We start from the raw sequence: 23,960 nt of genomic DNA, 5'->3' as shown, positions 1-23,960 counted from the left end.
TCATGTTGAAGTCAGGATATCTCTGTGTGAGGAAGAGGTGGTACACATAAAGGAAACGGCTTAGTTTTTTAGTGTCTTGGACGTCAGGTGTGTGAAAGAGAACACTGTTTACAAGAGGTTGTGTGGGAAAAGTCTGAATAACAAAAACTGGCGTGAAGCTATGTAATATTTCACTCACTATGTGATTAAATAACAAAGTTGTGAAACTTCAGAGGGATCTATAAGCATGTCCATTGAAGTAAGCCTAAATGGGAATAGAGTGTTAAGTGTGTAATAAGACAAATAGCACCTGTTGATTTCCCCCCCTTTTTCTGCAACAAAACTTCTGATCCTTAAGAGAATACTAGAGGTATGTGTCCCAGCAAAATATGAGTAAATCTACACAGACCTGAACTGAAATCTTGTAGAGTAGCTAGGTCAGTGAAGTAGAACAGAGTGGGCAATTTACAGCTTACAGCCTATACTTGCAACTGGCTAGCACCCTTCTGAATAAACATCCACTGATCAAAATGCAAACATATGCAAAATAAACTAACGGTTTATGCAGCACAACAAAGCAGCAGGATTTTTCTTGAATCATAGGAATGAAGTGCTTCCTCTTCTAAAATGACCCACAGAAAGCTGGTGTTTCATGTAGAAACATTCCATATTACCATCTGCCTGATACGCTGGACCTCAGTGTGCAGAGATACATGTTTATTTGGATGCGTTAAAGTGTTGAATCACCACTTGCACTCTGAAAATAATAACCGCTATGTTAGATGATTTAATAGGTTAAAGCCTTTCATGGAAGGAAAATGCGTATGTGAAGCATTAATGGTCGTGATACCTAAATGAAATCTATTTAGAGGCAGTTTGCTTTGAATATCAATTATTGAGGGGCAAATGACAATGGAGTTTCTTTTTAAGAACAAGAAATCATAAGAATATGACTTGGTAATGAACATCATTTTAAATTAATTCAATTTCAGAAAGTGTGGCACAGAGGAAAAAGCCAGGACAAACAAAACAAAAATGTGACCAGTTGCATTTTAAAATACATAATAGCATAGAAAGGTTCATAAACAAATAAGACTTGTAGCTTGTTGCTTAATGGACAAATTGATATTAAAAGTTATTAAAAGTCCCTGGTAATGTTATAGCAGCTAAGCAGTTTTACATAAATTACAAGAGTTAGTTTTGCAGTTAAGCCAAAAAATTAAACTAACTTCACTTTTACTTTATTGTCATATTCATCTAGGTAGTGTTGATATCTGAAGCAACAACTTCAACTGATACTTCTATTTGCTCTTTCATCATAGTGTTCCAGTTGGAACTGAGATCTTTTAGTAGTCCATCTCTTCATCTTGTAATGGAGAGATGGACTGTGAATGTGTGTAAACTAACTGCCTGTAGGAAATGACCCTCAGTGGGAAGGGCAGTCTCAAAAGTGTAGGTAGTAAGAGTGGGGGGAAATGCAATTTTTGTTACATTAAAAGGCACCACTCATATCAAAAGCCTCTAGTATTCTACTGGTTCCAAGCTCACTTGTTTTAAGCATAAACACTGGTCACATAAGAAACTGTGATGTGGCACAAGCCTACTCACCCATCTTCCACTTCATCTTAAGCTTTCCTTCATGTTACCTGCTTACCTATCCTCTTCCTAACTATGGCTGCATATGACCAGCCAGCATATATCCTACATATGAAAGAAAAATCTGTGTACGCCTAGCTGTTGACTTGGGAGGATGAGTAGAGGGGAGAATACTGAGAAATCTCAGTGTTTTCACTAATTCTCTCCTCACCAACTTGCGTGCTGCATTTTTCTAGTAAGATAATTTCTTTTAAAAAACTTCTGAACTTAAGTGTAGAGAGCCAGGGGGTAGAATAAGTGGGTCCTGATTTTTTCTGGATGTAGTTAGGATGGCTGGTGACCTATACAGACTGAAGTATACCATAAAATATAACTGCAAAGTATTGGAAATACAGAAAGTAAATTCTAATGGAATAACAGCAGGGGAAGTAGGAAGGAACTATATAACTTTTCTCCTCAAGACTTTTTTCCCCCATTCTGACTTATTCCCCATTAATGTACTTTTCATCCTACAAAGAAGGTTGTTTATATATTTTCCTTGCATGATATGAATGGAACCTACAGATTACTAAAGTATACTTTTTAAAAATACAATATATACATAAGAAATAGATATATGTGGCTACAAGCTTGACTCCTGGTCAGTACATGGACACATCCATAATTTTCTTGGTAATAATACAGTATAGTAACAATATACAAGCAGTTTATATTGGCCTCTTCTGGGATATATTTTAGTTTTCCAGCCTAGTCTACAGATTTGGAAATCCCAGGAAGTCCCACATCCAAAGCCAAATGGCACTTAGCTTTCACGTTCAAGTTCCCAGATCAACTATGTGCTGTTACTTGCTGAGGCATATAGAGTGTACCAGCTTGGAAGGAATACCATAAATATAATATAAAATGTTGCTATTAAAGTAATAGATACTTATATTACTGTCTACTAGCATGATAAATAAAATAGTTCAGCAATATTATGAGAAAGAATGAAGAATAATTTTAAAAAATGCATATGAATGTTGCTAAAAAGTACATGATAGTAATTGAATTACTTAGAAGTTTAATGACCTTATCAGTATTTTGTGTTGATTGAAGTGGGGCTGTGTCTAAGTTGAAGTAGACATATCATTCTTCTCCAACCAGCAACTTCCAGAAATATTGATAACTTCTACCATTCAAAGATAAAAAGATGTGGAAGTTATTATATTGGGAAGGGTTGGTTGAGATAGTACTTGCTCCTATATGATAGAATACTGAATTTCTTTATTCATCAGGAACTGTATTTCATTAATGTGTTTTTACAACATACAGAGGTGTCTTTAAAATTCTAAGAAATATATCAGGAGAGTTTCATGCAATTTTCCTTACTGATATCTGGGACCCCATTTTCATATAATTACCTTTGTTTCTGCCTTGTTTTAATTTCTAGATCCCCAAAGATTCCTATATTAATATTAATCCTAAACACACTATAGAATAAATAGCAGTGAACTCAAAGGGGCTTAGTTTTGTATAAGCATGCTTAACGTTGCTATTTATATGTGACATAAAAGTTTCACGAGAGCCAGTTGGTGTAGTGGTTACAGCACCAGGCTAGAAAACAGGGAACTCACGGGAGACTGTGAGTTCTAGTCCTACCTTTGGCACAAAACCAACTGGGTGACCTTGGGCCAGTCACTCTCTCTCAGCCCTAGAAGCAGGCAATGACAAACCACTTCCAAAGAACCTTGCCCATGAAAACTGCACAGACTTGTCCAGGCACCAGAGGTCAATAATGACTCAAAGGCACCCCCCCCCCAAAGTTTCATTGGGTGAGTCGATTCACAAGATGATTTGTAATATAGTTTTTATTAAATGTAAAAGCAATGGAACATATGATTATATTAGAATTTTAGCATTTCCTTTTTCCCTGCTTTTGAATGTGACCTTGACCTTAGACTTTTTAAGTTTCTGTGTAGCTGTAGCCATCTATATCTGATCTCCCTCGCTTAGCCTAGGGTACTTTCTTGCCTAAAGCAATCACAAAGGAAGAGAATGAACATCTTGAATCACATGAGATTCATTGACCAGTGCTACATTTGCCAGAGGCAGATGATATTATTATGGTTCCTGTGATCAGCTAGACTTGCCTCAAACAGATTTCAGGCATGGAGGGTTTCTATGAGAATGAGAGTGACTTTGAATAGCAATCAAGCAATAAGGTTTCAACTGTATCTAGGTAAAACAAAGAATTAAACTTCATACTTCCTATCGAGTACTTAATATATTTAGATTTGTCTTTAAAGAACACAATTGCAACTAACTACTTATGGTTCTTAGTAGAGTATTTTGGATCAGGTGTCTGAAGGTCAATGTATGAAGTAAGTTGATCCTCATGGATTAACACTCTGACTGGATATGAGTGAAGAGTGAGCAATTGCTATAGAAAAAGGGAGGACTGACTGCTAATTTTAGGCTTTCTGTGACTCATACTCTTGCTTCATATTTATTAAGGATAGTTGCTTTAATTTTGTAGCAAAAAGTGGTCCTGTTGCTAAGGATATCTTTTCCTTCCCAAACCCCTTACTCTATACTTTATCTATAATTTGGAAGATTTTTTTTTAATTTATGAAACTTTAATATTGAATATATTCATAGCATGTATAATAAAAAGGCAGAAATTAAGAAGCATAGGATTAAGCAAGCATTTTAAGTAATACATAATTCTGATTGTTTTGTAATGTTAATTTCAATTTGGCCAACTCAGTAGATTTAAGTTCTATTTCTTTAGTATATACTATGGATATTTAGATTAAGATTTCATCACAGAGTAGTTTCAGTACCTTGATAATGCTGATTGCCCTTTTTTCCATGTTTTGCAGCCGGACAACATCTTTTCTGAAATGTGAAATCAAACGTTGTATGTAGTATTCTTAGTGCTCTTGCACTACAGATTTACATAACAACAATACAATATAAAGAATTTTATTTTCAACTTCTTTTCTCTAATAAACACACACCTAAATTTGTCTTTATCATAGCAGTCACACATTTGGTTTTATTTAGTTATCCAGTATTCCTTCAAGATTAATTTCCTGGTCAGTTACTAATCAGACTTTATTTATCTGTGAAATTAGGATCCAGTATAATCATTTTACAACTAATTACATTGAACTTCATTTGTCACTTTGTCCCAGTTTGGAGAGATCCTTTTGGAACTTGTACTGTTCTTTTTCACTGTAACCATACTAGTTTGCTGTCATCAGCAAACTTGGCTGCCTGACTTTTAATCCCTTTTGTTAAATTATAGACCGGACAACAGAGAGCAGAGGATTATCTCTATCCAGAAGTGGCTGCAGCTGATATTCTAGTCTCATCTGGTAATAGGCACTTCTAGAGTCTTGTATTCAGGAACATCTCCAGACTGTGAACCTGCTCCTTGAAGAGTAGGGTACAATCCTCTCCATAGCAACTAATTCCTTTAATTCCTTGGTCCAGAAGCCACTAAGACAGGGCTTCCATCTGAATGAAATTCATCATAAAGACCCTTATCCACCCACAACTTCATTCAAGAATCAGTTGAAGCCATGCTTAAACTTTCCAGCTTCTGATGTTAGAGAAATACAGCTGAGTGTCATTAGGCATCTCCCTAATTCACTTGAGTATAAGAGGAGGAGAAGTACAATCAGACTTGCAACATTCTGTTATTATAGCCACTCTCAATAAAAGTAGCCTTAACCTTCTTATGGAGTTGATTACTGGTCTGGTCTAACTGGTGGAGTAACCAAGTTGTATCCCCTCTGTCCTCTCCCAGTCAAGTTCTTCTATCAGACAGACCCAAGCTGATTCTGTTCTATAACCAGATTGGAATCCAGAGCAAAATGGATCTGAGTAATCCATATCCTCAAAAAATACTGGTAGCTTCATACTCAACAAGTTTTAAATAGTGATTACATATATTTTCTAGTAGAAAATGGTTTTGAACTGTCCCAAGGGAATGAACTTGGGGGACATATTTATTTATTCTACTTTTATGTATTATGACAAGACAAGCTTAATATACTTGTTTAGAAAACAGTTTTATCAGCACAGATTATTAACTTTCAGTCATACTATTTGACAAAGACTGTTCTTTAGAGAGTGTGACATGAAAGGATTATTGTTAAATACAACCATGGCAATATGGAATGTTTGTCCTATTAGGTTATATTCATATTATCCAGAGCTGGTATAAATTAAAGTTTAAGGGATTCTTTTAATATTTTTGAATTAGCTCGAGGGAAAGCAATCAGAGGGCTGGCTCTTTGTTGTTAGAGAGACAGAGGGAATGAGATTCCTTACTGCCTGGCATCTGCGTTTTCCCTATCTTCGGCTCAACTGTCTAGTGCTCCTCTTGTTGCCATGGAAACAGATCAGCTTCTGGCTTCTTGTTTTCATCAAAAATAGCACCCTTCTGCCATTTATTATTCTTAGAAAATATTTCCCATTATTTTGCCATAAACATTTTGTGAATTATCTACAATGTCATTTCAAACAATGGTTGTATATAAATGTATGTGCATATGTCCAAATTCAGCTATGTTATAATATTCCAAAGAAACACTTCAAAGTCATGATTCTGCCAGAGTTTGCGTAAGTCTATCTGGAACAGAAGTTGGCTTGAAACTATAATGTTCACATATGCAGCTCCAGATAAATAAAATGTGGGCTTTTAATTTGGAAACCTTCACAGACAACATTATGTGTATGGCTTTTTAAAAAAATGTGGCTAAACAGAATGGGCACTTTCTCAGATTTCAACATTTGTTTATATTTAAATATTTTAAAATATAAAATCTATCTGGTAATGAGCATGTGAAATGGACAGTTACAGTAAAAATAACTGAGAAGTGCCTTCTGAATTTGACTGTGTTGTCACAGAACTCAGTACTGTAGTACATAATCTTGCAACAAAGGGGAGATGATGGGGAAACACATTTGCTTTGTTGCTCATGTAACTAGAAATGTGATGCTGTAACTTACAATTAGTTAATATTTTTCTAAGCTTCATAAGGAATGTAGTGAAAGTGATGTCAAGTAAAAAAAACCCAGTCTAAATCATTAATCTGCCCTTGAAATTACTTCTTGTCCTAATTTTAGCTACATAAAGTCAATATACCGAAGGCACATTAAAATGTATTTACTTTACATATTTCTCAGAATATCTAGAAGGCAGAAACAATACATAACCTTTATCTGTTATTCAGTGAGGTAGGCTGTTTCAGAATTTAAGGTAATATGACCTTTTTATAAGTTAACGTGTTTGTTTTGTCATAGCTTCTACCACAATACATTTGTTAGAATTTTTAGTGTTACAAAACTTTTAGTTATTTTTACTGCAATAGATTTAGCATGGTAGACCAAATGTCCCACATTAGGGCAAGGTTGATTGGAGATTCTAGCATCATTTAGACATTCCACAGAAAAGCAGCTAAGGTGGTTTGAAAGGATACACACTGCAATACATTTATTGTGTTGAAATCAGAATTTAAAAATCCATAAAAAGTCATGAATGGTAGTATAGACAATTATGAAACTATATGTAGGTTATTTTCAGAGAGTCACTGTAGTAAATCAAAAGCAAAACTGATTACATATTTGATGTAGCGATGACTATATACAAATTATTTGGCATTCTTCCAAATATTTTTCCTTCAATCTCCTAGTCTACTCTTTAATTGTTTAAGTTAGTTAGTGTTATTTCCAGGTATGTGCTGCTTTAACCTGACAGACAATTCCTTGCGTGTAAAAGCCACTATACAAAATTTAAAGGATCTGGCAAAACATATCACTAAACAAGCCCCCAGTAATCTGTACAATTGGCTCACCTCTTGGTTGCCTATAACTGGGTGGCTGATAAATTTACCATTAGGATGCCTAGCTCTTCTGGCCCTAGTAATCCTATTACTGTGTACTGGACAATGTTTAATGGGTTATTAACAATTGCCTCCAGAAGAGTGTAAGGCTCAATCCAGTTCTCCACTCTGACCTGGAATTTGACCTTTCTGAAGGTCAAAAGGGGGGAGAGGACTGTGAGAAAAATGAATCTTTGGGTGAAAAAGACAAGTTTTTAGAGGCCTCAGATGAATGGGATCGCCTTAATAAGATTAAAACATAAAGGCATGTGGAAGCATCCTTGAAGCTGATGTGAACCAGGTCGGTTGTAAACTCCGTATCACAAGCATCCCCATAGCAACCTAGGCATCTGCCCTGAGGGAGGTTGCCTTCTTCCTGGCATTTGGCACCTTGAAATAATTTGTGTCTTCTTCTCTGTGACACTATTATTTTACTAGCAGTTAACAGATAACAGAGGGGCAGAGAGTAACTTGAGAACTATTACCTATTTAGGTATGCCTGCATCATCATATGAATATGTATGCGTATACGTTCTTTTTCCCTTCCCCTTCTTGTAGAACTGTATAAATATCAGAGCATCCATTTTGCCTGTAGGGGAGTGCCTCCCACTAACTTCTGGTGGGGTCCCCCTCCAGTACGTACTGCTCAATAAACACTGCAGTGAAGCCTTGATTATTCTGCATTTGTGTCCTGCGTTTTGATCCCACATTAGGAAATACAATCAGGGGATCTCTGGCATATCATCAGTTTGGTTTTGTAAAGTTAATTTGTGTGTGACAGAGCAAAGCTTTTAAGTTGTTGGAAAGAGCAGTGTTGTGGTAAAAAGCAGTGCAAAAGTAATGTAGGATACTGTTACTACTGCATGTCAGTATTTAGCATCTCATGAACTACTTTATCACACTAATAATCAAACAATATGTAGTTTATATATACACTCATTTAACAGTTGGTAGCATTTCTAATTCAGCATTTCAATGGATATTTAGATATTTAGATAGATAGATATAGATATCTTTTTACTAATTCAACTCTAATATGGTATAGCTCACTGACTTCAGTTTGTACATCAAATAAATCACTTTACTTAACAATTATAATTAAACTAAAAAACTTCCTTCATAAGTAAACATTAATGGAATGGTTATAAGGTATATGCCATGGATTCTTTGATTTTCCCCCAAATACATAATTCACAAGACACAAATCTCAATTAAATCCATTGCCTTCCTTAGATTATTAGAATCTGTCCTTCTAATAACACTATGTTCTCCTATCATTTTGAGTTTATTTTTGTTGTCTTTTCATCAACATAGGGGCTACAGTATTTACCACTAGTTTCCTAAAGAAAAGCTGTGCTAATCAATTAAAAATAGAATTAAAATTAGTGAGCTAGTCTTTAAAACAATTCTTATTGTAGATTAAATGGTTTTATAAATACTTTGAAACCAGTACTCGCGCTAAAAGAAATATTAACATTTACCTGTAAAGCATCTATTCCCTCTCCTCTTCCTATAACTATGTTTAATTGAATAATAGACTTAACTGTCAGATCATACCATAATTCTGTTTTATTTTGTCTAGCCATAGCTAGAATGTACCAGAATGGGTAGGAATACAACATTTAAGTGGAAAAAACCCAGATGACACTAGATGACCATCTAGTTTTTTATTTGATTTACATCTCAAACCCAGAATCCTATATTTTCCTTTCAGAAAATATCTGAGCTGGTAAAATTACTTCTGTCTATGTATTTTATATTCATAGTGTATCTTTTTTCAGAGCATCTTATCTGGTTGTGAAAGTTTTCTAATCTGATTGAGGATTTTCTATAATTTGCAGGAATTTCAGGACACATAAGCATGGTAGAAGTTCTCAACTTTGTATGAAGACTCTAATTATAATACCATATTATAAAAACATGTTAAGATTTCTAAAATAAATACTAAAAATGTTAGAACTATTCCATGAAAGGAAAGATAATTAAGGATGCCTTCACAGCCTGGAAAACAAAACAAAACAAACCATAATAGAACACAACACAAACACATGTGTAATAGTATTAATAAAATTAAGACCTATTTGATTCAGTAATAAAATACATTAGAAGTTTAATAAATGGATTTATTAAAATTCTAATGTATACAGTAGAAAGAAGGAGACATTTTTAAAGTACTATGGCTCAGACTGGATTTATTCTTCATAGTAAATAGGCAACTGACAAATGAGCCACAAGCTAAAGATTATAATAAGATAAATGTATGTTAATTGAATACGCAACAGCCACAACTAAGAAAGATAAATTGTAAAAGGAGCATAATTTTCTATAAACTAATGAACTGGAAAAGGAACTGCCAAAGTTTAACAGAAATTATACTACTTATTTTAGCTGGCTATTCCTATTCCTATTTCTAGCCTTTTAAAAGACTTTACCTTGCATCTGATACCCATGGAAGGCATAACCCTTGCATTTCTCTCTGATAAGTCTGTTTAGAAGCTGAAGTAATCTCCTTGAATAATGTGAGATTGGATGTGAATGGCTGCTGAGGGATGAAGGAATTGCTCCAAATCAGTTGTAGTCCATCTGATTCTGAATGGTTTTCCTCTCATAGCAGCCACATCCCACACAGTTCAGGAAGGACCAAAATCTGGAGAGCCATTTCAAGGGCAAAAGTCAAAAGTATAGGAACATCTTCCTTCTGTGAATTCCTAATTTCTTTTAAGGATTCATGTAATAAATAACTAGATAACAAAGAATGAAAATGGCAGATACATTCTACATAGAAAGAAAAGGCAACATGGAATTATCTAAAAGAAAAAAAGAAAACTAAAATGAAGCATCATGAGATATGCCACATGGCATAAGCCAATATGAACCCATGAAGCTAGCACTAATGAAATTCCAAAAATTATCACAAATTGGTGTATGCTCTATTAAGAGAAGAAACCCATTAATTTCACAATGATTTCACTACAATTTTTTAATACCCAGAATATTACATTATTTCTACTAATACAGAATTTTATCTGATATCACTTAAATTCTGACCAAATCACTACTATGGGACTCTATTTTAGGAAGGAGCTAGGTTATCTTGTATTGTTATAGTATTCTTTTCTATAATTAATAATTCTGACTGGTTTGAGAAGAATTGCAGTTCAATGATATTTGATGGGCACAAGCTCCCCTTCCCATTGGGGATAGTATATAAATGTATACTGCAACTGCACATGAGACCTACTTAAATTTAGACCGTCCTGCAAATAATCATGCACAGAATTATTTGTGGGTGAAATAATTCTAAAATTGCTTGATATTGCATTTAATATCTATCTGGTGTGCAACTACATGTACAATGCATGTCCATCATATCAGAGAAAATGGTTCACTGGAACTCTCCCTTATGTGCTAATTTTTCTTTATACAGGGATATTTTGATTTTTGGAATGTTTTGAAACAAGTTTATCTGTGCTAAAGCAATCCTATAAAGATACTAGATAATACCATGCTCAGTATTTCAACTAGTATTTGAAAGAGGAGATCAAAGATATTAATTCTATTGGCAAACAGACCCTTTAGGTCAGTAGTTGTACAGGTTTTGGGGCAGTTGTGTGAAGTTATATAGTTCCTTATATTTTACAGGGGATAGAGATTATTCTCTATCAAAGAATATCAGAGATTATTCTGAGACCTTGCAATTCTATAACCATTAATTTCATGTTGGCATACATTTTAAGGACTGTAGGAACAACAAGAGGCAGGAGATAATCTATCCAATTCATTACGTGCAGTAAGTGGACTATAGAATTCTAGACACAGCAAAGTTCTGGGTCTGATATCCTTCATCAGGCAAAAGTTGCTATTCGTTAAATGAATAAAAAGTTAAGAACTCAAATTCAATTCTGTGGAACAGAAAACAGATAACAGATGTGATAACAGAAAAATTTCCTTTAAAAAGCATTCATGTTTTACTTTATCACAAGGCACATTGCCTTCTGTAATATATGCAGTTGTTTGAATGACTCATATGAACAATATCTTGTTACTTGTGGACTTCTTATTTTTTGCGAAGAAAATTCCACAGAGAATTATTTCAGCTTTGATATGTGATTATAAAGTAAAAGCACCAGGATTAACTAGCACAACAATCTTAAAGGAACTTCTTCCCCAAAGAGCTTAACTTTAGCACTAACTGACCTTACAGGACCTAACAATATTTATCATCAGAAAAGTACTGATAGCTGAAGTAACATGAATATTCCACTGCAGTTGTCCTTTACCTGCTGTTTTTCATATGGTTTTTCGTATAGTTTCTTATGTTAGTATATGGAATTTTAATTATATACTGTATTTCCCAATTGAGAAGTATCTTTGAAATTACAAGGTATAATAGAGAGAATAATATAATTAGAAATGAAACATGGAACATTGGAATATTGTAAATTCTGTAATCTGCATTAATAGAATCATTGTGTCCACTTATAATAAATAATAGTGCAACTGTCTTTTGCATTATTCAGCCTGAATAAAATGCACTGGATATAGAAGCTAATTGCAGTGACACTAAAACAATGAACCATGTGTCTAGATATCACAATGTAAGCTCTGCCCATTATGTACTTGTGTACAGCACTGTCACATAAGTACAAAAGAGTGGAATTTGTGTAATGATTTCATAGCACACATTTTGTCACTTCCTCCCCCTTAGCATCCTTATGTGGACAACCATGTGTGGGAAACACATTTTAAAAGGATATTTGCAAACCATAATGTGTCTAGACAGGAACAGCCAGGAGTCTGGAAATCAAAATCAGTGTGGCATGGTTGAAAGAGCTTGGTATGCTTAGCTGGAAAGGATAAGATCAAGGGGAGACATGATAGTAATATTCAAATATCTAAAAATCTGACTTGCAGAAGATGAAGATGAAGTTATGTTATTCCACAGAGCAGAACTACAACCAGTGGGTATAATGGCAGGGTAGTGGAATTTGGCTAAAAGTTAGTTGTGGAACAGAATGGCTTGGAAATGGTAGTCAATCCTGCATATTAATATTTAAAGTGGGGGTTTGACAACTGTCTGTCAAGATGGACTGTTTAACTATTATACAGACCTTTTTGTCAGAAAGTTTTTCCTTATATTTAAACTCAATCTAGGTAGCTACACCTTATACCCATTATTTCTGGTCCTAGTTTCTGTGGCAGTGGAAAATAATTCCTGAGTATCTTCCCTAAGGCACCCTTTTATGTACCTGAACACTGATACCATTTCTCCTGTCAGTCTTTGTTTCTCCAGACTGAACATCCCAATTTCTTTCTACTCAAGTCCATCTATCACCTTTGCCACTCTCCTCTGTATCTGTTCTAACTTGTCCAAATCTTTCTGGAGATATGGTGTCCTGTAGCATATACCATATGTCAAGTATGGTCTCATTAGTGCAGACCAGAGGGGAATAAAGCCTTCATATTAGTAAATCACTTCTTCTTACATAGCCTAGAACTGTGCTAGTTTTTCTGATAACTGTCTCACACTGCTAGCTCATGCTCATCTTGCTGTCAATGACCACACCCAATTCCTTCTCTTGAAGTAATGCTCCAAAGCCATGAATCCCCAACTTGTCTCTGTGTTATTTTTTTCCTCCCTAAATGTAATAACAGCTTCCTTTTCAGTCCAGTCTTTCAAGTGGTCCAGATTATGATCACATTCTGTCTTCCTGGAGATTGGTCAAAACTTCCAGTTTTGCATCATCTCCAAATTTGATAAGCAGCTCATCAGTCATGCTATCCAGGTCATGAATACATTTAATAATACTGCCCCAAGACAGATACCTGTGGGAATCCTACTGGTTATTGTTCTCAATTTGATGTAGAGCCATTACAGAGTCGCCTGCAGTGAGATGGGCAGTGACAAATTTGAAATATAAATTAAATACATACATACATAACTGCTGACTCTCTGAGTGTGGTTTTCAGCCAGTTATGGACTCATCCTACTGTAATAAGTTGTTCCACCCTCTGTAATGTTGCCACCCATTCAAAAGTCTGGGATTAGTACAAATGATTGCAAGGATCATTCTGATTTGAGGATGGACCTGCCAATGAAAAAGATTTGACACTTTCAGAATTAGCAGGTTTTTAAGAATATTTTTTCCTGTTGAATGTGCATTGCTACTTAGTGTGATATATGCCCAAATTACATATTGGAGTGTGAGAGAGAAACCTTAGTGCAGGTTTTGGAATCAGGCAGAGGATGAATTAGACATCTCCATCCTGTTTTGTGTGCATTAAAAACTATCTAGAATTCCCCCATCTCTCCTGGGGTCAGTTTTGTGGTAATCGGTCAGACCACAACCATATTCTATGTAGCCTTTGAGTTCAGTTCTTTTTAGCTGACAACAGTAGTGCCTGGCTGAGAAAGCTGAGAAGTAAATGTAAGCCAATCTGCCTTTAACACAGTAGAAAGCATAACCATTTCTGTAGGTAAATTGCCTTGAATATGTATCCAAGAACCAGCTGCAGCCTGACAGTCTGAATTGAAAGAGACTCATTAACTATGATATATTTTTGAAATCCAGATGAAAAACATTGCAGCCCAAGCTTACCATTTAGACAGAAATATAATAAAAGGAATTATCAAGGAAATAGCTTTAAAGTGGTACAGAGAAATTCAAGTTGTGATGCTTACTGTACATAATGAAATAAGAAACATTTCAAATTTAAATTTTAATACAGTCTTGGGGAGGGGTATTCCTTTCTGTAGATTAATTGTAAATAATATGATTTAACCTTTAAAATACTTTTCCAACAATTGATCCCTTGATTTATTAATGTAGGTCTTTTAAGGTGATATATTTATATTCTTTGTGCATAATTAGGCTGTTTAAATCCCATTGCCTTCAACAGAATGTAAATAGCCTAAGAGTTCAGAGAAGTGCAAAGTAATATTAAATGTAGTCACATTTAACTTGAAGTAAGTTCTGTTTATTTCAATGAAATTTACAGTCTTTCCAGGCCATTAAAAAAAAAGGAAAGCAAACTTGCCTTCACCCTAATCCAGTGTTTGCATTGTGATATTCCAGCCTGATTTGATAGTTCACCAGAAAGTAGCCTTGGAATATAGTTCAAATGTTTACTGCTTTATTAAAAATAATAATGTGGTACCCAACACTGAAGGAATTATTCAGCTATAAAAACATAGAAAAGCATAGAAAAGAGAGAGAATGGCTCATTGATCTTCCACACAACATAATCAAGTAAGCACATAAAAATTCCTGCTGGATCTGACTATGGTAAAGAACTTAATAAATTCCCCAGAACCTCCTTGGTGCACCAATATTTGGTTGCAATGAAATACTATATTGCAGGAATTCGGTTTGAGAGTTAGCAGAGTTGGAAGAAAATCAGCTTGGCTGTCTATCAAGGACACTGGGGCAAAAGTATTTATACAGACACAAAAATATATGTTTTCTTCAGTGCCATGTTAGAAGGTATGCAAGTAACAATAGTAATGAGGAAACCAACAATAATAATATTGTTAATTCTAATTAATATACAAATAAAAATTACTAATGATGGTACAGTGGGAGTGATGGAGAAGACAAAGTACAGTGGTACCTCTACTTACGAATGCCCCTACTTACGAATTTTTCGAGATATGACAAGCTCCGGCGCCAAAAAATTACCTCTACTTACGAACTTGCCTCTACTTACGAACTGGATCCGTGGCCATTTTCCCTGCTGCCACGCGGTCGTGGCTTCCTGTGGGCGAGATCGCGGTAGCAAGGAGACGTTCGGTGAGGCTTGTGGTGTGTTTTGTGGCGTTTGGAAGGTTTTTGAAGTTTAAAAATAAAATGCATATGTTTCAGAACTGTTTAGCCGTATTTACATTGAACCTTATGGGGGAAATTTACCTTGGGGTGCAACCAAATTCGAAGGGCGGATTAGCCGTATTTACATTGAACCTTATGGGGAAATTTGCCTCATGGTGCGACCAAATTCGGAGGGCGGAACGGATTAACTGGATTTACATTGAACCTTATGGGAAACTTTACCTCGACTTGAGACCAACTTGAGTTGCAACCAGAGTCACGGAACAGATTAAGTTCGTAACTAGAGGTACCACTGTATAGATTACTTTGTTCATGCAAAGAAAGACATTTTCTCGTATTCAAATCACTCCATTTATACTCTACCTCCCACAAATTATTTGCCATGCAGAGCCCAATTAAAAGATTGAGGGGGAAAAAAGGAATCCTTCAATGTCAACCCTCTAATTCTTTTTAATTTGGCCCTTAAGACCTTGCTGTTTTGTTTGTCCGTGCATCATCGTCATCACCACTGCCTTCCCCTTCTCCTTCTTCATCTTCCAGAAAGTTATTTGAATGGGCAGTAAAATAAGAAAGAAAAATGGTTAAAGTTACATTTTCTTTCATTTAGAAAGAGTCCTTTTCTCTTAGATTCACCTTTCACCACTGAGCCTCTCATGTCTACCAGAATGTACCCTTCCAAGCAATGTGGGCAGGTATGGACAAGTGCATGTTTAGCAACCTGGACTGAGGTGGGCTCAGCCTTTTAGGGGTGATATTGCTGAGCCAATTTTTATCACAGCTACATCAAGGAGAAGAAAGAGGTAGGAAATGCAGATGCTGAAGTAGGGTGGCATCTTCAGGCTAGGCCAGAATAGGCTGTTCCTGCCCAAGAGAAGGACAAAGTATATTTGAACCCTGGCTCTGGCAGTTGCAGTCCCCCTCAAATGTGCTCAGGACCCCCCCAGAGGATCATGTCCCACAATTAACTACTGTACTGAGTACAGTAAGCCACAATTATACAGCCCACTTAATGGGATGGGTATCTGTTAGATTCAAATGTGTGGTAATCAGAATTTACATATTTTGGGTAATTATGTAAGTGATGAAAGTATCATTATTTACAATAACACCTTGATTTAAGAGACAAGACCTCAGTTTAACAGATATTAGTTCATTAAATGAAGTCTGTATAAAAAAATTGCTCCAAACCTAGATTCTTTGACAGCCAAGACTTATTGCCATGTCTGGTAAAAAGCCTGACACCCTTTAAATGACATAACACACACCCAAAAGGCAGAGGAATCCCTAGGGTGGCCTCAGAACTGCTGAAGAAAGCACTTAGTGTAGTAGTCAAAATTCTAATGAAAAAGCCAGATTTTGTTTTTCAGTTGTTGGTTTAAGAACAGTTTTGTCTCAATATCATGATTGATTGATTGATTATGTGCCATCAAGTCGGTGTTGGCTCTTAGCGACCACATAGATTTTCCTCATGACAATCTATCCCTAACCTGGTCTTTCAGGTCTTTCAATGATACACTCATTGCCACTGTAACTGAGTCCATCCATCTTGCTGCTGGTCATCCTCTTCTCTTTCCTTTCACTTTTCCCACCATTAGAGCTTTTTCCAGAGACCTAGGTCTTCGCATAATGTGTCTGAAGTAGGATAATTTAAGCCTGTTCTTTTGTGCCTTGAGTGAGAACTTTGGGTTGATTGGTTCAATGATCCATTGGTTTGTTTTCTTGGCTGTCCATGATATTCTCAGGAGTCTTCTCCAACACCAAAATTCAAAGGCATCAATACTCTTCCTATCCTGCTTCTTCAAAGTCCAACTTTTGCTTCCATACAGTGTCACAGGGAATACCATGGCTTGCACAATTCTGATCCCATAGATATAGATACAGTGTATCTCTGCAAGAAATAATATCCTAAGGATCCTCATTGTGTTATCATGGAGAAAGAAATTAAGCTAAGGAATTTACCATTTGTTCTCTGCATTGTTATCTACTGCAATTATTTTTATTTGGTTACCCACCCTGTAAATTTAAGTTGGTCACATATGATGGGCTGTTCTTAAACCTTCAAATTATCCCTTTGCTCATGTCAAAAAGTATTCCATTTCTAAATAGAAGACGTGATGCAGCCTGTAGTTAAAGATCTTTTCTTCTATAAGATAAGGAACAGAAGTATAGCTTCTATATCTGTATGTTCCATAGCTCCCTATAAAATTGTTCTTTACATCTTTGACTGAATTTTGTTGTGGGTAAAATGAAATCTCCCATCTGATATATAAAAAATCAGATGAATATTCATAGGAAATGCCAGCTCTACTATTATGACTGTCTTCAGAGTACTGAAATTACCATGGCCCAATTCAGTTGCCTGCTTAATGGAAGTAAATAAATGGAGATAGACAACAGTTTTTGGATATGACTGTAGGGGAATGTATTTGCTCATAACACAGGGAACATTTTGTTATTAATGTCTGCAGCTCAGAGCACTCTCAAGGTTAACTTGCTGTAGCAAATATTCCAGCAGGAGTGTTAAATTTCTGGTGACTGAAAGTTAGATCTTGTAGCAGTGGTATACATTTTCTTAGTATTTCTAATATAGAAAACTTTCTCTGCTTAGAACAAGTATGTGACCTTGCTAAAACATGGACAGAGAAATGATGAAATTGTGAAAGCATGTAATCTTGAAGATAGAATGTGAATTAAGGTAACTGGTGCAGAGAAAGTAAATGTAAATGAATGCCATTTTGTAAGGGAAATATCACTTAACAGAGAAACTGCTCATTAGACTTTTACCACCATTTCCTTATTTTTGGAGGTGGCAGTTTTATTATAGCCTGTTATACTGAAAACAGATGCTCTGGCATCAGTATGATCCATAGTGGGCCAACTTCTGCATGTTTAACAATCCACAATATTTTTCTTGCTATGTCTTTTTCTTTCTTTTCTCTATTCATATATTAAAAAATAAGTATAGGATAAAAGTTGCCTGCCTACAGCTCATTCTAGTTAAAGCTGCTGAATAAATATTTTGATCAGATTTTATATAACTACATTATATTGTAGATAGTGGGAGTGTTTAATATTTATTTTTCTTGTTCCAATTTAAAACATATTTCTGGTGTAAAAATTGACCTCCAAATGAACCTCAGGCATATGAGATATGTAGAAATTATGGATGAATGTAATTGCCCCAAAGGTCTTGGTTCACAACTCAGCTCCTTCTACAGTACTGGAAAATATGGTTCAATGCTTCTTCTTTGATAAATGTTCTTTTCAGGAAACAGTATGTAAATTATTTCATCCTTTCAAAGTCTAGCTTTGCTGCAAATTTCATCCCATTCTGGTGACCACAAAACATTCACAGCTGTTTGTGTTTTCTGATGCTAAATTATGGGAGGGATCCATTTTTCTAATCTGATTTCTGATCTCAGGGTCAAGGTTCTAGAATGACCCAGAGGAGGCCAGGCCAGTCTTAGAGCTCCCAATTCCCCCTTCAAAGTAGACTGAGTTACTTCTGTATTCCCTTAATTCTAGATTTTGAAATTTGTGGTAATAGTAATCTAGGAATACAAGAATTACCATTCACATGGAAGATATGTAAATGTTGTATGGGTTACTATGTTTAGCTGCTTTTCCTCACACCTTTCCATATGAAATCTGTATTCCAAGGAAGAATCCTAGCCATATTTCATATTCATCTGTCCAGATAACTAGTCATCCCAATTTGGAGGGATGAAATCTGTTATGAGTGTTCATTCATGAAAGATGGTGACTGTTAACAGCCCTGGAAAAAACAAGTGTTAGTAATCCAAACTTGTTGTGTTATTTTCCTTTGCTGTTCATATAATCCTTTACTGTTTAGGAAGGAGGTGAAGACTGAGCTGTTTTTCAGGGGTTTTAATATAGAATTGAATGCTATTATTGGACGCTTAGGGCTTGATTTTTATGACTTTTGTTTCATGTACTGATTTTATTGTTTTTATGGAATTACTGGTTATAGTCTTGCTAAAGTGCAGCAGCCTATAAAAACAGGATAAGTTAATAAATAGTTACATCTTGTTCAGAGTGTCCTTCCAATATACTTTTCCCTTAGTGCATACTGATTTTTTTACTAAGTTGGCACAATATAATATTAATTCAAAGCTATTAGTGCTCTGGTCAGACTTTGCTATTGATATAATATTGATATGTTTGGTTCCAGGATTATTTGGGAGTATATGTTCAGTTATAGATATGTAGATCTGGAAGAAGTAGGGGAAGGATTTTATATAGAGTGGTGTGGCAAAAGCAAAATCAGTAGTAATTTATTACATACATTTTTGGGGAGTAAAGTTTCTTCAAATATGACACTACAGTAAATGTATCTTAAGATTATCTGTAAGTGAATCAGATGATTGTGTTAAGAAAAAATATTATTTATTGTGGATTGTTGTGTATATCTATATTTAACTCTACATTTTAAAGGATATTTGGTTTGAAAATTAACATCACATATAAGAGAAACTGAAATTCCAAATTAAAATTGCAATTAGCCCATATCTTATTTTATATCTGTAGGATTTTATTTTAATGCAAAGCTTTTCTTCAACTTGAACATACATTAAAATGATAATTATTGCAATTATTAATACATTGTCAGTAATGTAAGGTTGGAATCTTTGTGAATTGCAGCTTCTTTTTAAAAAATAATTATCCAATGATAATTGCATTACTTAATTTGTCATTTTGTTCTTTTGATGCATTGTACCTAAATCAACCATAGGAAAAATATAACTTTTATCTTCACTTCAGTTTATTACGTCTAATTAATCTTTTATCACAACAGATAAGACATAAAAGATTTCTGATTTTTTTCTAGAAATGTTAAAAAAGGTCAGTAATGGAAGAGATGAAGTATTGAGTCACTCATTTCATTTTTTATGTCAACTAAATATTGGCAATTATATGCCTTTCTAGTGGTATTGACTTGCTTCACTATGTTAGGAAATATATGTATATATTTACTGTATATGGGAGGTATTTGTATAGTACATATATCTATATGTAATTATTTAAAATATTTATATTTCATATAAATACATGAAATTGTATTTCAGGTTTTTTTGGTTAAAACTCCCAAACCAAGTGAGCCAAACTAATTTTCATATGATGCTAAAAAACTATGCTGGTTTGAGACTGTAACAAAGCTTACTATTCAACTGAATATGAGTCGGTAGCACGATGTGGCAGCAGAAAGACAATACAAGTTTAGATTAAAAATATAGTTTCTGAATCATGAGAGGTAAGAATTCCATTTTATTTTGTTTTAGACAAAATAGCATCCAGTTCTGGTCAATTCACTTTAAACAAGCTGAAGCAATTTCAGTGAACAACAACAAGGATACCAGAAACAAAATTCTTTGAAGAAAGATTGAAGGAATTGGAAATATTTATTTTTTAGAATATGAGAATATAAGGGATGTGATATCCCTCTTCAAATACATGAATGGAAATCACCCAAAGGAAGGTTAAGATCTAGTTCTCTCATTCTAGAATGCAAGGCATAAATAAAATAATGGATTCAGTTTACAGGAAGGTGGATTCTGAATGAACGTACAGCAGTGAAACCAGCTATCAAGGGGGTCATGGGCTCCTTTTCATTAGACGTGTTCAAATGCAGACTAGAAAGGCATTTGTTGTGGATGCTTTAATTTGAGGGAACAAATGCACAGCCCAGTACACCAGTATTTGCTGAGAAAAGGCACTGGGAAGATTGGTGGGCAAGTTGGTTAGAAAGATATCTTGGGACATTGGAAGCAGTGGGATGGGAAAGGAATATGTCGTAAAGAACAGAAGACAGGGAGGCTAGTGGAATATGCTGTCACAGAAGTGGTGAAGGGGCAGGGGGATGTACAAGCTTGCCCTACTTATCCATGATATTACTCTGGGACTTCTCTAGATTTAATGTTGACCAAAACCAAAAACAACAACCAAAATGTTCCAGATTTGTTTCTGGTGAACTGTGGTTAATTAGAAAAATGGCTTGGCAGAGTTTCTGAATGTGATGGACTGTTTCAGGTCTGAAATAAAACATGGTCTCATTTTTATGTGTGCACCTAATTAGTAAGTATATGAAACTGATTAAATTTATTTCACTGTTGTTGTGTAATAGAATTCAGTAGGACTGTGAGGTGTGTTAAAGTAAATGGAACGTTCCATTAAAAGACAGTTCAATAAATGAGTGATTAAATTTTCAGTTATGTAGGCTTGATGGTTAATTCTGATATTTGAGTATTAGCTCTACTTGTGGTATTGCTTATTGTTCAAATTAATCCTATAGAGTTAAAACTCTGTTCTTATGATGTCTGAAAATAGGGATTGGCAATCTATATGGATTGGGGATACACATGCATATTTGAACACACTATGAATGTACATATTGACACACACAAATCACAGGCATGTACAAAGCCTTGTCACACTCCAGATAGTATTAGTCAAGATACAGTGGCATGAGATGAAAGTCAAAGAGAAACAGGCTGGCACAGAGAAAAGGGCATTTATAGCCTTGCCATTACACCCTTAGTTTTAGAACAGTAAAAACTTGTGTCAGAGTCCTTAACTGTTAGCCTGACAATAGATTTCAATCATGCAGACTTTAAAAGTGATGTTAGTCTTGAGCCTGTATTTAGAAAGCTGAGAGCTGTGCTGAGGTCCAATTTGTATTGGTAAGATCACCTGGAAGTGTAATATTCCATTAGCGCATCAGACAGTAAAGTTAAGGCTTACAGCTGGCCACATTAAACTAGAGAACTGTGAAAATAAAGGAAGCCCAAAGTACTGCTAGCCTTGCTACTCCAAAAAGCTAATAGGCAGAGGTGTGATGTCAGATTGGCTAGCTCCTCATCTCATGTCAAAAACCCCATTGCACTCCCTTAACACCCCCGCTCCTGAATTTTCCCTATTTTCCTGAATTGGTTGCAATATAGTATGTTGTCTGAAAGAAGCCCCAAAATTACTGAGAAACCGCTAAATCTCTGAAGCATTTGGGAAGGCTTCAAAACATTTTGGATCCACTTAATTGAATTTATTGCTTCAGGGCAAGTCCCAGCTTCAGTTTGTGAATCCCCTTTAATTGGGTGATTTGATCAAAACTTCATCAAATCAACTCGCAGATTTGAAACTTCACATTATAAGAGGCCATCAAAAAGGTCTTTAGGAACTTCATTGTTGTCACTGACTCTCTTTTTTGCCCTTTCTGAAAACAATTTCCCCCATTTCGTAAGAGTAGAAAGAGCTTAATACATTCTCTTCTCAGAATGTTGGATTGCAGTTGGAAATAAATGCAATAACATAAAATTTTTAAAAATCATAACTAAACATGTTACTTTTAAAAACACAATCCTATTGATTCTAACATTTATCATGTGCTTTAACCTTGGTTGACACATTGTTCCTAAAAGAAGCTGTCCCTGAGAGTAGGGGGGTCACTGGAAGAGGACTGTAGCATGTGATGAAAGAAGAAATTTGCATCTTTTATTTAAAAAAAACATTGTTGCAATGAGAACTTTCCTTTTATTATGAATAGCAATAACTGAGGCACTAGTTCTGATCATGATGACTTAAAAGACAAAGGACTATAATTCCCCATACCTATGCCACGGTCTTGACCCAGTGCCCCTTATCAAAAATTCAAACAATTTTTCTTGGATCATCACTGGCTTTTCTTTTTTTAAGACTGCATATTTCAGCAAGAACAACTTATTAGTCTTTATCTTCACAGAAAGGAAAGGATTTGGATTGCATCTTTGGCAGTGTGCATTGTGATACATGTAGATTTCTTTATATCTTAAGGCAATTTTCTTAGACCAATATTAATAACAATTATGCAAAACATAGTATATAAATAGCAAATGTTTTTTTAATAAAAAAATCTGCAATATATCCTTTGACTTTTAAATGTCATGTGTATGTATTCATGTGTGGGTATATATGTTTTATTTGATAAGAAAGCTTAATCTAATTAGGACTTTTTTAGATGATATGTGGGTAAAGCGTTCAGCTACATAGAAATGCAGAAGGGCTTGCAATTCATATGATCTTATTTATGTCTTTAAACAATGTCTTCATCAATATTTTTATATCTCACCTTTCATTCAGAAGCTCAAGGTGGCATACAATGCACTTCTAATTTTCCTGAGAACAACCATGGACATTAGCTATTTGAGTATACAAGATTCAACAAGCAGTTCTTGTACAAACATGTCTGTGTATATGTGTAAATGACTGGTAACAATTTATTTCTTGCTGTTTACTTTCTCCTTTTTATGTTAAGTATTCCTCTTAGCCTTGTCTTTATATTTCTACATCTATTTTTTTTATATTTATTCTTCCATTTTTTTGAACCTTTGGTTTTGGCTACATAAATCTACTCAAAGAATACAAAGACTTCTAAAATTGTTATAAAATTATTGTAGTAAGAAACTATGTAGATCTAAATTTTTCTCAGTCTATTTACATGGATTCATGTGTATCAAACTGCATAAGATTCAATGATCCAACATTTAGTAAGATCCAAAAGTTAATGAGAAATATATAGGTGTTTTGGACCTATACAACTTTATTGAACTGATTTCATTACCAAAACAAAGAAGGGTGATCAAGGCTGCTCTGCAGGCTCAAGAGGATCAAGAGATAGGAATAGGCTGAAGCTGAA

At 34.9% G+C, this 23,960-nt stretch overlaps 1 protein-coding gene across 3 annotated transcripts in view; it reads left to right on the top strand.

The window, feature by feature from the left end:
- Positions 1–23,960, top strand: part of KCNC2 (potassium voltage-gated channel subfamily C member 2) — a 56,618-nt gene that overhangs the window by 2,710 nt on the left and 29,948 nt on the right. The gene's annotated exons all lie outside the window — the stretch shown is intronic.

Source organism: Python bivittatus, unplaced genomic scaffold (assembly GCF_059951505.1).
Source record: "Python bivittatus isolate LINGU-HERP-01145 unplaced genomic scaffold, Pbiv_v1 ctg000330_np1212, whole genome shotgun sequence".
Taxonomy (NCBI): domain Eukaryota; kingdom Metazoa; phylum Chordata; class Lepidosauria; order Squamata; family Pythonidae; genus Python; species Python bivittatus.
Note: the sequence above shows the minus strand (reverse complement) of the source record. Positions and strands in the feature narration are given on the sequence as shown.